The sequence below is a fragment of the Trachemys scripta genome, chromosome 2 (assembly GCF_013100865.1).
Source record: "Trachemys scripta elegans isolate TJP31775 chromosome 2, CAS_Tse_1.0, whole genome shotgun sequence".
NCBI classification, from domain to species: Eukaryota; Metazoa; Chordata; order Testudines; family Emydidae; genus Trachemys; species Trachemys scripta.
In genome coordinates, this window is record NC_048299.1 from 249,278,007 (window position 1) to 249,290,206 (window position 12,200).

Sequence of the window (12,200 nt, forward strand, 5' to 3'; positions counted from 1 at the left end):
ATCAAAACATATTTATCTTAACTATTTAAAACGGACCTCAGAAATCCATCACATAAGACAGAGAGACAATACAGCAGGCCACTTCATTACTTCCTTGCCCATGTTAGGAAGCTTGCTGTGTTTTTGGATTCTTGAATTAAAATAGTGCTCATTGATGATACACTGTCAGCACTGTGAGGTCAATGATTTGCAGAAAGGAGGGCTTTTAAAGTTGTAGGTGCCCATGCTGTTCCCAATCCAGCTGACAGAAAGGTTTCCCTTTTATGAAAAACTGATTTAACTTTCTTTCTGCTAGATTTCCATTTGATTGTTTTATTGTTTGTCTTTCGCAGCTAAGGATGCGCATCCAATATCTAGAACCGTTGTGGTAATTGTTGCCTTATTAGTCACAACGACCTAGGAAGTTTGGTTTCGATGATTTTTCTTTCTGTTCTCTTCAGGGCATTTGAATATTTTTTTCTCACTGGGATAGTTTGGTGGTCTCTAGTTTATCGTTCATGATTTTCCTAGGCAAACCGGAACAAGCCTCTTTGAGTGCAGTCAAAGGCTTTGGCCCGTAGGCTTAGGCCCATAGGCTTAGGCCTATAGAGTGCTGGTTGCCATAGACGTAGAGGCAGGTGGTAGAAAGCGGAGAAGCAAGAAAATACAACTTCTGTAAGTTTCTCACACATGTGACTATGTTAGGAAGTTAGTTAGTTAGTTAATCCTTAGCAAGGATATGGCACCTAGGTGAACAAACAATAAAAGACGCAGTTTTGAATTCCAGAGCTAAATGGGTTATCATACTAAGACCGAACAAGATGATAAATGAAAATACTTTAAAAACACAATGAGCTAAATGCTGTTAACATTAAGAACATAAGAATGGCCCTACTGGGTCAGACCAAAGGTCCATCTAGCCCAGTATCCTATCTTCCGACAGTGGCTAGTGTCAGGTGCCCCAGAGGGAATGAACAGAACAGGTAATCATCAAGTGATCCATCCCCTGTTACCTATTCCCAGCTTCTGGCAAACAGAGGCTAGGGACACCATTTCTGCCCATCCTGGCTAATAGCCATTGATGGACCTATCCGCCATGAATTTATCTAGTTCTTTTTTTAACTCTGTTATGGTCTCGGTCTTCACATCATCCTCTGGCAAGGAGTTCCACAGGTTGACTGTGCGTTGTGTGAAGAAATGAGTGCCGTAGGCAAACACTGCACCCATTATGAGCTCAGTGGTTGCTCATGCTTACTCTGGATATTAGTTTGCTTAGTTGAGTGGAAATATTTGGCCAGACACTGGGATTATTCTATAGTTATTTTGTGATGTAGCTCAAGATCTTTAACTTTCATTTGGATGGTCAGCATGCCAGCTCTTCCCAAGTCCTCTCTGACCTGTCTAGGATGCTATCTGACTCCAGAGGAAGGGGAGGGGACTCTGAGAAAGGATTCATATCGGGCTGATGCAGCTATTGCTTTCCACTGTACACTCATACTGCTTAGAAAGTCTACCCATTCTACAGAGCCCACCCCTGAAAATAGTTCTGTTCTGTGTGAACAAATGAAAACGTGTTTACTTCCTTATTTTATTTGATTTACAGGCAATAGTAATTTGTATATTTATAAATCTTGCTGTTTTTTTGTGGGGGACAACAAATGAAAAAAACAGGGATGGGAGTGAGGGTCACAGGTATAAAATCAGGGATCTGGAGGGGGACAATGAGCAGAGAACCCTGGACGACTTCCACTACTCCTCAAAAGCATCCAGGGAGCCAGTGGACACAGCCCAGAGGAACTCTGTCTAGAAACATGACTTGAGGAAGGATCAGAAGTAGGCCCTGCAGTCACAGATCACCCTCCACCCCGGTTTAGCTTCCTCCTCCAGGTACAGTGCCAGGAGGAGGCTGATGAGGAGGTCTCATGACTTTGTAGGGCCATGATTAGGGTATGCGTAAATCAGGAGGTTTGGGGGAAAATCGGATATAAATGTGTGCCAGGGTCTCCCTCTCACTGCAAAAGGAACAGGTGTCAGAGAATGTCATGAACCACGCCAGGCACCATGCTCATGGCACCATGAAGGAATTGCCAACTAATAGTCCCGGCAGGCTGTGGGACCAGGGTGGAATAGGGATTAGCCCACTGGGATGCCTCTCCCTCCTTGGGTAGCAGGAGTTCCTGCCACTTGGTGTCAGAGCAGGACAAAAGGATGAGGAAATGAAGGGTGTGGATCATGAGCACATACAGCTGTTTCCTGAGTGCGGTTAAGAGATGGACTGGCTGTATGTCTCACAGCTGGATCAGACAGTATGTAGGGGGTGGCTGGGGAAGCACGGAGGGCCAGGCATCAGGGTCAGGCAGGGAGCACCCTCCTGCAAGACCCATTCAAGGAAAACCGCAAGAAGCGGGTGTGAGGGCTGCCCTCAACTCCTGGAGCACAAGATGGGGGACATGAGGGATGGAGAGTTCACATGCGCTGGCCAAGTGCCATGGGATTCACCCTGTCCCCCTGATTGTAGTCCATGAAATCGCCAATCCTGGTGATAACAGCCAGAACCAGACTCCAGTTCATCGACGGGGACTCCCTCACCTGCATACCTAAATGGGGGTTGTGTAGCAAGGGCTCTGCAAGGAGGTCCTCCCCATGAACCTGGTTGCCAAGACTAGCTTCTAGGTCTTGCTGTTACTATGTCTTTAAAAAGGCATCTACTGATACATTTAAGTGAAAAGTTGAAGTTAAGGTGATTCTGTGTAACTAGACCAGGCAGTAAAACAGGTGACTTAAGTTTAGGTATGAACCTGATCATATATCCCAGGAACTGGAAGTTGTAAAGATATTTGTTGATTCTTCACAGTGAATGCCATTTCGTTCTTGATGCTCCTTTCTCCAGGTGATATGTATAGTAGTAGTTATAAAAGAAGTTTTAAGCCTATCCACAGCAACTTCTACAGGGAAAAAAATTTAAAAGAAAATTTCTTAGGATAACTGGGCACATAAAATTCCTAATCTCTTTCCAACCGAGGCAGTGTAAAAGAAAAGTCCCACTTTGAAGTAAATGGAGAGCCTATTCTGTAAAAGAATGGAATAGGAGAGTACGAAGGCAGTGGTTTTCAAACTGCGGGCCGCGACCCAGTACTGCTCGTGGAATGTAAGGCACTGGGTCACAGCGGCTCGGGTCAGCACCACCAACAGGGCCGTTAAAAGTCCCGTTGACAGTGCTGGCTGGCTAAAGCAGGCTAGTCCCTACTTGTCCTGACACCACGCTGCACTCCAGAAGCGGCCAGCAGCAGGTCCGGCTCCTAGGCGGGGGGGCCATGGGGCTCTGTGTGCTGCCCCTGCTCTGAGCACCAGGGCCGCACTCCCATTGGCCAGTTCCCAGCCAATGGGAGCTGGGTGGGAGCGGTGCCTACAGGCGAGATCCACGTGAAGCTGCTTGCGCACCTCCATCTAGGAGTCGGACCTGCTGCTGTCCGCTTCTGCTGCTGGCAGCATGGTCCACAGTGCCAGAACACCCCGCAGCCCTCACCCCACACCCCAACCCTCTGCCCCAGCCCTGAGCCCCTCCCACACCCCAAACCCCTCATCCCCAGCTCCGTTGGGACACGGGCATCAACAATTTTCTTCAACTGGGTCGCCAGAAAAAAAGTTTGAAAACCACTGGTATGAAGGCATTTAAATGGCTCAGCTACAGTTGAGTTGTGTTGTGTCTTAGAAATTTAGTACTGGTAGCATGAGGCCACATGTTTTGTTTTAAACAAACAAAAGGCAGTAGGGAAAAACTCACCTGGGAAGTAAATGAGATTCATCTCACAGAGTTTCCTTTTCACCCTCCTCCCAGTGGAAGGGTTTGTGACATTATTGAATGAGGCCCAGTGTTGCTAATTGTCATGATTTTGTCATGAGTCTCATGCTATTTGGTGTTTTTCTTAAAACCTCAGATGCTGAAATCTAGAGATTACATGATGATTTTTTTTTCCATTTTCTACCCTTCTTGGGTGTGGAGGAAAGCTTGAAAATGTGAAGTGGCTCAGAAACCAGAGAGAAAGAAAAAAGAATCTAAATGCATTTCTTTGGTGGCCTGACTCGTGATTTTTGAATGCTTGGATTTGGTAGTACTGGAGGCCTGCAAACACACACATCCTGTAGGTCTACATGGAAAGTAGAAAACAAATGGGTAGATCCAGGAACCCTTCTCCCACGATGACATCATGGCTTTTGATGCAGCCATCCATACTGCCTTTGGTTATTTCTGCCTGCTCACCACTATAGATGCAAGCAGAATGAGTTAATACTCTGTTGTAAGGGGAGAGTGCCACAGACAGTGACTAGTCCCAGAAGTAACCCTTTTTACCCCTTTTTACCCTTCCAAGTTCCCATAGAGAGAAGGTAAAAGGGAACAGGGAAGGGTTCTAGTGAGGACCCAGATAGGCAAAGAGCATGTAGCAGAGCTGGTGTTTACCCCCTTCTTTGCTGTGTTATGTATATACAGTGTTTACTTTTTAATCCCTTCCCAACCATATACAGGGAAAGAAGAATTGGGCCCAGAGGTTTTAATTATTCCAAATAGGCATTGAAATTAACAAATCATTGGAAAGGGGCAGGACTGAGTTCACATGTTATTGACTTGATTGAGATGGGATACATGGGTATTAACAACTTGGCTACTTAAGGCATTTGGCAGGAGGGAGTTTTCTGTCAGGCTCTATCTGGCTGTTTTATGGAGAGGTAGCATTCTTGCAACCAGCTTCCCTGATAAAGTCCTACTCCCAGTTGGTCAAATGGTGTGGGAAATAGCCAAAACTTTTAGACAACCAAACATTCGAATAACAGAAGTGCTATTTTGAGTTGCAATTTCACTGCTATAGAAATATGGGGAATGAAGGGAGTAATGCTGATGTTTACTTAATACTTTTTGAAGCTTGGGGTACAATGCTTGTCAGAAGAGACCGATGTCTTCTCTGGGAGTAGGTGCCAATAGAATTCAGTCTCATCAGTGTTGTAAATCTGCTGGTTTGTAAGCCCCTCCATTTCCATAATCTCCAGCAGTTGGTTGTGATAGGGTGCAATGGACTCATAAAATGGACGAATACCATGCCATTATTTAAACTGGTTGAGCCAGCCATCACTGGTGCTAACAATGGCAAGGGGTTAGTTGAGAAATTATTAGCTGGTGCTTAACTAACACAGGGCTTCATGGGGGACACACTTCATTTGTGTAACTACAATTTTTGTATAAAGGGAATTTGAATGACTGGACTTGTACTGTATGTCCGCCCATTAATTCTGGGCTGGAAAATTGGTTTGACCACAAGATTGCCAGACAGAGAAAGCAAAGGAGAATGGTTCTGCAAAAGTGTGAAGCAAATTAATCAACCTGATTTTGAGTTACATGTCATTAAACAACTTTCCACTTTTCAAATTATGAATTTTGTCTAGTTTTTCTTTTCCAGCTAACTCATAAATGGCTTGTTAGAACAAAACACCTGGAAAATTCCCAAACCAAACCAAAAAAAATATGATTTTTAAACATCAGTTAAAGTTTCTAAATGTCAATAATTGCACTTGTCATCCTGATCATTTCAAGGGATCGAGAACTTAAAGTAAAGAAATGGACATTATTTAAATATAGATGTATTATAAGCAGACTATACAGTTAAAGTTTTCTACTATTTTTATTATAAGTCTCCACAGTTGCTTATAAATAACTTTGTCAGACTTCAGCCATTTTGACTGATATTTTTTCCACGTCAGGCTGATTTTTTTTGGAAAGTTTCAACAAAAATGGTTCGGATGTTTTTTGAGAATGAAGCCAGAGAAAAATATGTTTTGTCAGTTATAACAAAATAAGATATAACAACTGCTTCTTTGAGAAGTTGTAGAACTTCCTTGAGCAGGGACTAGAAATTTGACAGGAGGTAGCTCTGGTGTCAAGGGGGTGACTTTTGCTGTCATAGTGAAAATCCATCTAGATTTGCCCAAGCTCTAAGCCTCTGAAAATTGCTATTTGTTCTTGCCCAGTAATGGTTGTTACAAGTCTGTTAGTGAAAATATCTGAAGATTCTCTCTACAAGGAGCATGTTAGCCTGAGGCTTCAAGGCCAAAGAAGGACTTATCCTGCAATTGCTCTTCCTGGTTGCTGGGAGCTGCTGTGGTACTTAGCACAAAAACTGAGATGAAGGAGACAATCTCTCTTGTGCTGTCCTTGCTAACAGTAGAGAGCATGGATGAGGAAGCAGCCTGATTTGAATGCAGAGGGGTGAGAGGCAGTGTGGGGACTGAGGCAGGCGGGGTAGTAAAACAGAGTGATAGGAGACTGGGAGACAGGCAGGCTGCAAGTGATTGGGAGACAGGCAGGCAGGGTGAGGATCGGAACAGAAAGAAACCAGGGACAGGCTAAGGATGATAGAAACAGAAGTGGTCAGACAAAGAAAGGGGAGGGAAGTCATACTAGGGGATGGGGCAAAAGGGGACAAACTGGAGCTGACGGGTAGAAGGGACAGGCTGTGGAAGATGGTGCCTTGTATGTGTACTTGGCTATGCTGCCTGAGGGAAAAATAGAATGTGATAATCTCATCAGCCATGCCCTCGCTCCTCCCTCTCCCCCCAGAGCCTCCTGCACACCACGAAACAGCTGATTTGGAGGTGTGGGGAGGGAGGAGGAGGCGCTGATCAGCGGCGCAGGAGGCACTGGGAGCTGGGTGGGAGCTGATGAGGGGCTGCTGACGTATTACTGTGGCTCTTTGGCAATGTACATTGGTAAATTCTGGCTCCTTCTCAGGCTCAGGTTGGCCACCCCTGAGCTAATGTCTCTATTCAATCCGTGATTTTTAGTGTCCAGCAAAGTTATGAATTTAAGCTCTCAGACTCGTCATTTGAAAGTATTGTGCGGGTTTCCTTTGAGGCTGAGGACTGATAGGTTTCATATAGAGTGATCACTTTGTGGAAAAGTGCTTACCCACAGATGGTGTGGTATTTTTATCTTTTATCATTTCCTCATTTGAGAGCAGACATCTCATTAAAGACTATCATAATGCATACACATGGGGGGACCAAATAAAAGTTGCACAGGCATTTTCTTCCAGACTTTCCCCTACACACACTTACCACAGGAAATCCACATTCTTCTGTCTTCCCAAAATCCATACCAGTTCTCTTAGATAGTACTGGTTTTGTGCACTGAAAGCAACAGGGGGAAAAGATCTATAGGTCTGATGCCTCCTCTACTTCTTGAGGGTGGGATCTAACAAGTTGTCACACTCATCTCTCTTCTCCTGTGTGGGCAAGAAGCAGTATGATGATGAGGCCTCTCCAAAGGGAAGAGGTATCTAGAGGTCTAGGGTAGAGTGCCTGAGGCTAGAGAATTTTCAGATGGCTACGTGTACAGAAGGGAAGGGGCAATAGCAGAGAGTAGATGGTGGCCTCTGTCTAGCATTGGAGAATGGGAAAATCATCAGGACAGCAGATGTGGGAATATTCTTGGAGGTGTTAGAGGGAAGAAGCAAAGGGGGGTGATGGGCATCTCTGAAAATTAAGGGAAGAAGTAGGAGAATCTGTTGATATTGACTCTGTCATGGTGTAGGTGGGTATTCAGAGCCTCCATGGCACACAATCTCTGATCCCACCTGACTGCCGCATTTTGTGGAGCTTTCTAGTTGTAGCTGTGCTGTTGCAGTGCCTTCAATAAACTATCTCATGCCACTGCCCTATTGCTAGAGGCCACATTGACAAATGAACGCTCTACATAGCAAATCTGCAGACATTATTGACTGGGAGGGCATTCCTGGCACCCTTAACACTATTGGTGGTCTTCAGGACCCAAAACAGTGGGTGGTCCAATCATAAACCAGTGGTTGGTAGGGTCCATTATAAATGGTGTATGCTTCATGGTCCCAAAGGCCAGACTGATTCAGATGGTGATATAGTTTCTACCACAGGTGTTCAGTTTATGATGCAGTGGTATATGGTTAGAGCAGGGAACAGTAAGTTAATACTCTAGGTTCTATTGTTTCTTCTACCACAGACTGCTATAGTGTGTCAATTTGCTACATATTTGCAAAGGGCATGACAAAATGGGGCTCTGATCCCTGATTGGGGCCCCTCATAGGGCATCTGCTTTTCCTGTAGAGGTAGGTGAAATGTAGTTCCATCTGGAGCTCAAAAATGCTATTCCTGAGTCAGCAAGAGGGGAATGCTGGGGACTGTATGAGCATTCAACCTTTACAATAGTCTCATCCTCTGGCTATGGCAGTGAAGAATGAGCCTGGAACCTGAACTGAGCTTTCTGTTGCCACTTGGCTGCCAGACCAGCTTAGGTCTGGATTTTTTTACTTTAAACCATGTGCAGTCAGGCTTGAGATTCAGGGAAACAGCTGCAGAGTGATTCTCCATATAAGTGTCAATAACACTAAGTTATTTTCCTTCATACTGGATGTGAAAAGCTATCACCGCCACCATCTATAATACCAGCCGAACATTTAACACCCTGAAAATGATTTTTGTGAGTTCCTTCTACATTCTGGTGTGCATGGTTTTATTTTGTGTGTAAATATTCTCTGCTTCTTTTCTACCTTGCTCTAATGTCTTAACAACCATGCTTGCTGTTTGCTGTGTTTGTTGGATCAGAAAGTAGGTTTAGCTATTTTTTCAGAAACCTTTTTCAGTCAATGTGGTTCTTTCCTCCTCAGTAGTGGCTTTAATGACATATTTTTACCTCCTCTGATTCTACAGCAACTAGAAGCAGGATCACCATAAGGCAGCTCTACCATAATCACTTTGAGCTCAATAAGGAGATCTTTACAGGCAACTTTGTTCTTTTTCTTAACGGGATTAAGAAGCTCAGCTCTTTAAATTCTTGCATATAACACTGACATTTCCAGGGTGTGTTTTGGACGAGGGAGTTCAAAGAGAAGGAATAAAAAAGAAAAGCCAATATGACTTTGTTTTTTACCTTGCTGGAGGAGCTGTTTGTGCAAATCGCCTATAAGCTTATTGACCTGAATCTTTGACTCCTTGTTTTCTCTGGATTTGGCTGGAGTGTAGACACTGATAGAGCACTGATAGAGGTGATTGAACAGCCCCCAGCTTTGCTTGGCACCAGACCCAACACCCCCCCCCCCCCCCCCCCCCCCCCCCCCTCCCTCCCCCCCCTCNGTGTAGACACTGATAGCGAACTGATAGAGGTGATTGAACAGCCCCCAGCTTTGCTTGGCACCAGACCCAACACCCCCCCCCCCCCCAGGCCTGACATTATCTTTCCCTGGCAATACTTCTGTTTTCCTGGAGCTCATGCTCCTTTAATTTTTTTTTAGTTATTTTTAATTCGTTACGTTTTCTTTATGTAGACTTTCCAAGTAAATGAAGGGCACATTAATTCTTTTTGGTAAGCAGAGATAGGAGAGGGCATGTATATGTGATGATGTGTGTTCATCTCATAGGACAAAAAAGATTGCCCATGCCATGAAAAAATAACACTTTTCAATAATATCCCTGTAAAAAAATACAGTATCAGACTGATTTTTTTGTGTATAGATTGGGGGTTCATGGTAAGCTTTCCACTCAGCAGAGTGTGGGTTCATTTCAGTTTAGCTGCATTCCATTCAACTGAGACAGTCTACTTTTTCTGGCTTTGCTGGATCCTGAGCATCCTCCATTTCTTCATCAGATGCAGCATATGGATCTGGAGAAATACAGGATCTCTCATGGCAGCTGTAGAAGGGCACAAATTAGTTAGAATTGGCTTTTTCCATGATGAAAGAAGACTTTTTTCTTACTAACATATGCCTCCTCCTTAACCCTTTTTTCTGTCATTGCTTTCTATCCCTCTCAGAAGGGCCACAGCCTTTTTTTGATAGAAAAGGAAGGAGATAGCAGAAAGTGTTTGAAGTTATTTTTTCACTAGACTGAAGGGTCTCTGACTAGCAACTGGGAGACTGCTTGTCAACTACTCTATTCTCCTTTGGTTGCTACCCGGATGTCATCTCTAGAGGTCAAATCTTGGTCCCACTGAAATGCATGCCAGAGTTCCCAGTGATTTCAGTGGGATCAGGATTTGGCCCTTCGTGACCAAGCACAACCTGCTCATAATCAGGAAGCGAGGGCGGGGTCATTGAACAGAAAACTGAATTTCACAATTAACTAGCAAGCTGGATTTTAAAAAAGGAAACAAATAGAGTTAACTAGAGAATGGCTTTAAAATATGGAGAGTTGTGGGGTGAGAGTAACTCCTGCCTTTTCAGTCAGTACGTTTTGGGCTCCTTAAGAACAGTGAAATTGTGAACTTCATCATACCTGTGATTATTTAGTCACCACAACCCCAAATGGGATTATTTAGTCACCACAAATACTGTGCTGTCCCCTTTCCTAGAAATTGTGAAAATTTAACTTGACTCACAAAGTAAGAATTTCAAATGAATTAGAGGTAAGCTCCCATAAAATATGAAATACACAAGTGGCATACTTTTATCCATTTGCTTGCATAGAGTATTATAGCTGTGTATCTGTTTCTGATTTTTTTTGGGTGGGAGCTTCTATCTCTTCCACCTTTTTCACCTGATGTTGTCCTCTCTTCTTGGTTTTGGATGCTGGTGGAGGGTTTTGAGACATTTCATGAGGATTCATTGTCAACCCAAGTCCAAAGAACTCAGTTGTGCACAAGCTTAGCACCCCTAATCAACGGCTGTGGATGGCGGCAGTAATATAACTCTCAAAGCACTGGAAAAATAAAGGAGTCCCACACCTATGACCTGATGGGATAAATATTATCTCTGGAAGGATTATGATGGATGACACAGAACTAAAGGAACCATTTACTTGTGACAGCTAATTCTGTCACTTGTTTTGGCACATAAGATATCCTGACTGTTTTTGAAACAGCTAATCAGAATGTTGCGAGTAATACTCTGAACATTCTTGGAATCTGGGAGACAAACTAGATTTGTATGGACTCCCAAGATAGTAGACAGAGTGCTAGTTTTTGTTTTCTGATAATCATTGCAACATAACTCATTGAGGAGTGTAGTGGGTTAGTGGTGGTCCCTCCCATTCTGGGTCAGTGGGAGGCCACTCTGCCTCACTATGTCACTGGGTATCGCCTAGGGTTGCCAATACTCCCAGTTTTGCTGGGAGTCTTCTGGAATTGGGCTCTATCTCCCAGAGGCAACTGAAGCCAAACTGGGAGATTTTAGGCCGCTAAAAGTCCGGCAGGGCTAAGGCATGATCCCTGCCCACCCTGGTCCTGCATTGCTCCCAGAAGCGGCCGGCACGTCCCTGTGGCCCCTGGGGGGACCAGGGGGTCTCCGCATACTGTCCCTGCCCCAAGCACCCACTCCACAGCTCTCGTTAGCCAGGAACTGCGGCCAATGGGAGCTACGGGGGCAGTGCTTGCGGGCGTGGGCAGCGCACGGAGACCCCCTGGTCCTACCCATGGGGCTGCAGGGACGTGCCGGCTGCTTCTTGGAGCAGCGCTGGGCCAGGGCAGGCAGGGAGCCTGCCTTAGCCCTACTATGCTGCCACCCGGGAGCCGCCCGAGGTAAGCACCTCTCTCCCAGAGCCTGCACCTCTGAGCCCTTCCTGCACCCCAATCCACTGCCCCAGCCCGGAGCACCCTCCCAGAGCCCGCACCCCCTCCAGCACCCGAACCCCCTGCCTCAGACTCAGCCCAGAGCTCCCTCCCACACTCCGATCCCTTCAGCCCCAGCCCTGCCTCAGTCTGGTGAAAGTGAGTGAGGGTGGGGGAGAGCAAGCAACGGAGGAAGCGGGGATGGAGTGAGCAGAGAAGGGGCAGGGCAGACGGGGTGGGATAAGGGTGTTTGCGTTTGTGTGATTAGACAGTTGGCAACCCTAATGTCTCCTAGAGTCAGGGAATTAGCAGAGCATTGAACAGTTTAAGGGCAAAGCAGTACAAGTCTATGAAGCCTGGCCGTCGGTCATGGTGGGGCAGCAAACAATTGAAGGCTCTGGCCTACAGTCAGGGCAGAGCAGCCAACAGTTAGGGGCTGTGCCCGTGATCTGGGCAGAGCAGCACAGGGGTTGGGTGTCCTAACTCCGGTGGACGGCCAACAAATGCAGGATTCTTGGCCTAGAGAGGGGAGGCTGCCAATCCAGGGGTGGGGTGGAATACGGTAAGGGAGCCCAGGCCCACCTGACTCCACCGGGCCCCGACCTAGTGCCCTAACAGTGGTGGAATATTCCACCACTGGGTCAGTGAGGAATTCAGCTGCAAC

General features: G+C 45.7%; 1 protein-coding gene across 6 annotated transcripts in view; it reads left to right on the top strand.

Moving 5' to 3' along the window:
- ZFPM2 (zinc finger protein, FOG family member 2) overlaps window positions 1–12,200 on the top strand; it is a 437,522-nt gene that overhangs the window by 107,419 nt on the left and 317,903 nt on the right. The gene's annotated exons all lie outside the window — the stretch shown is intronic.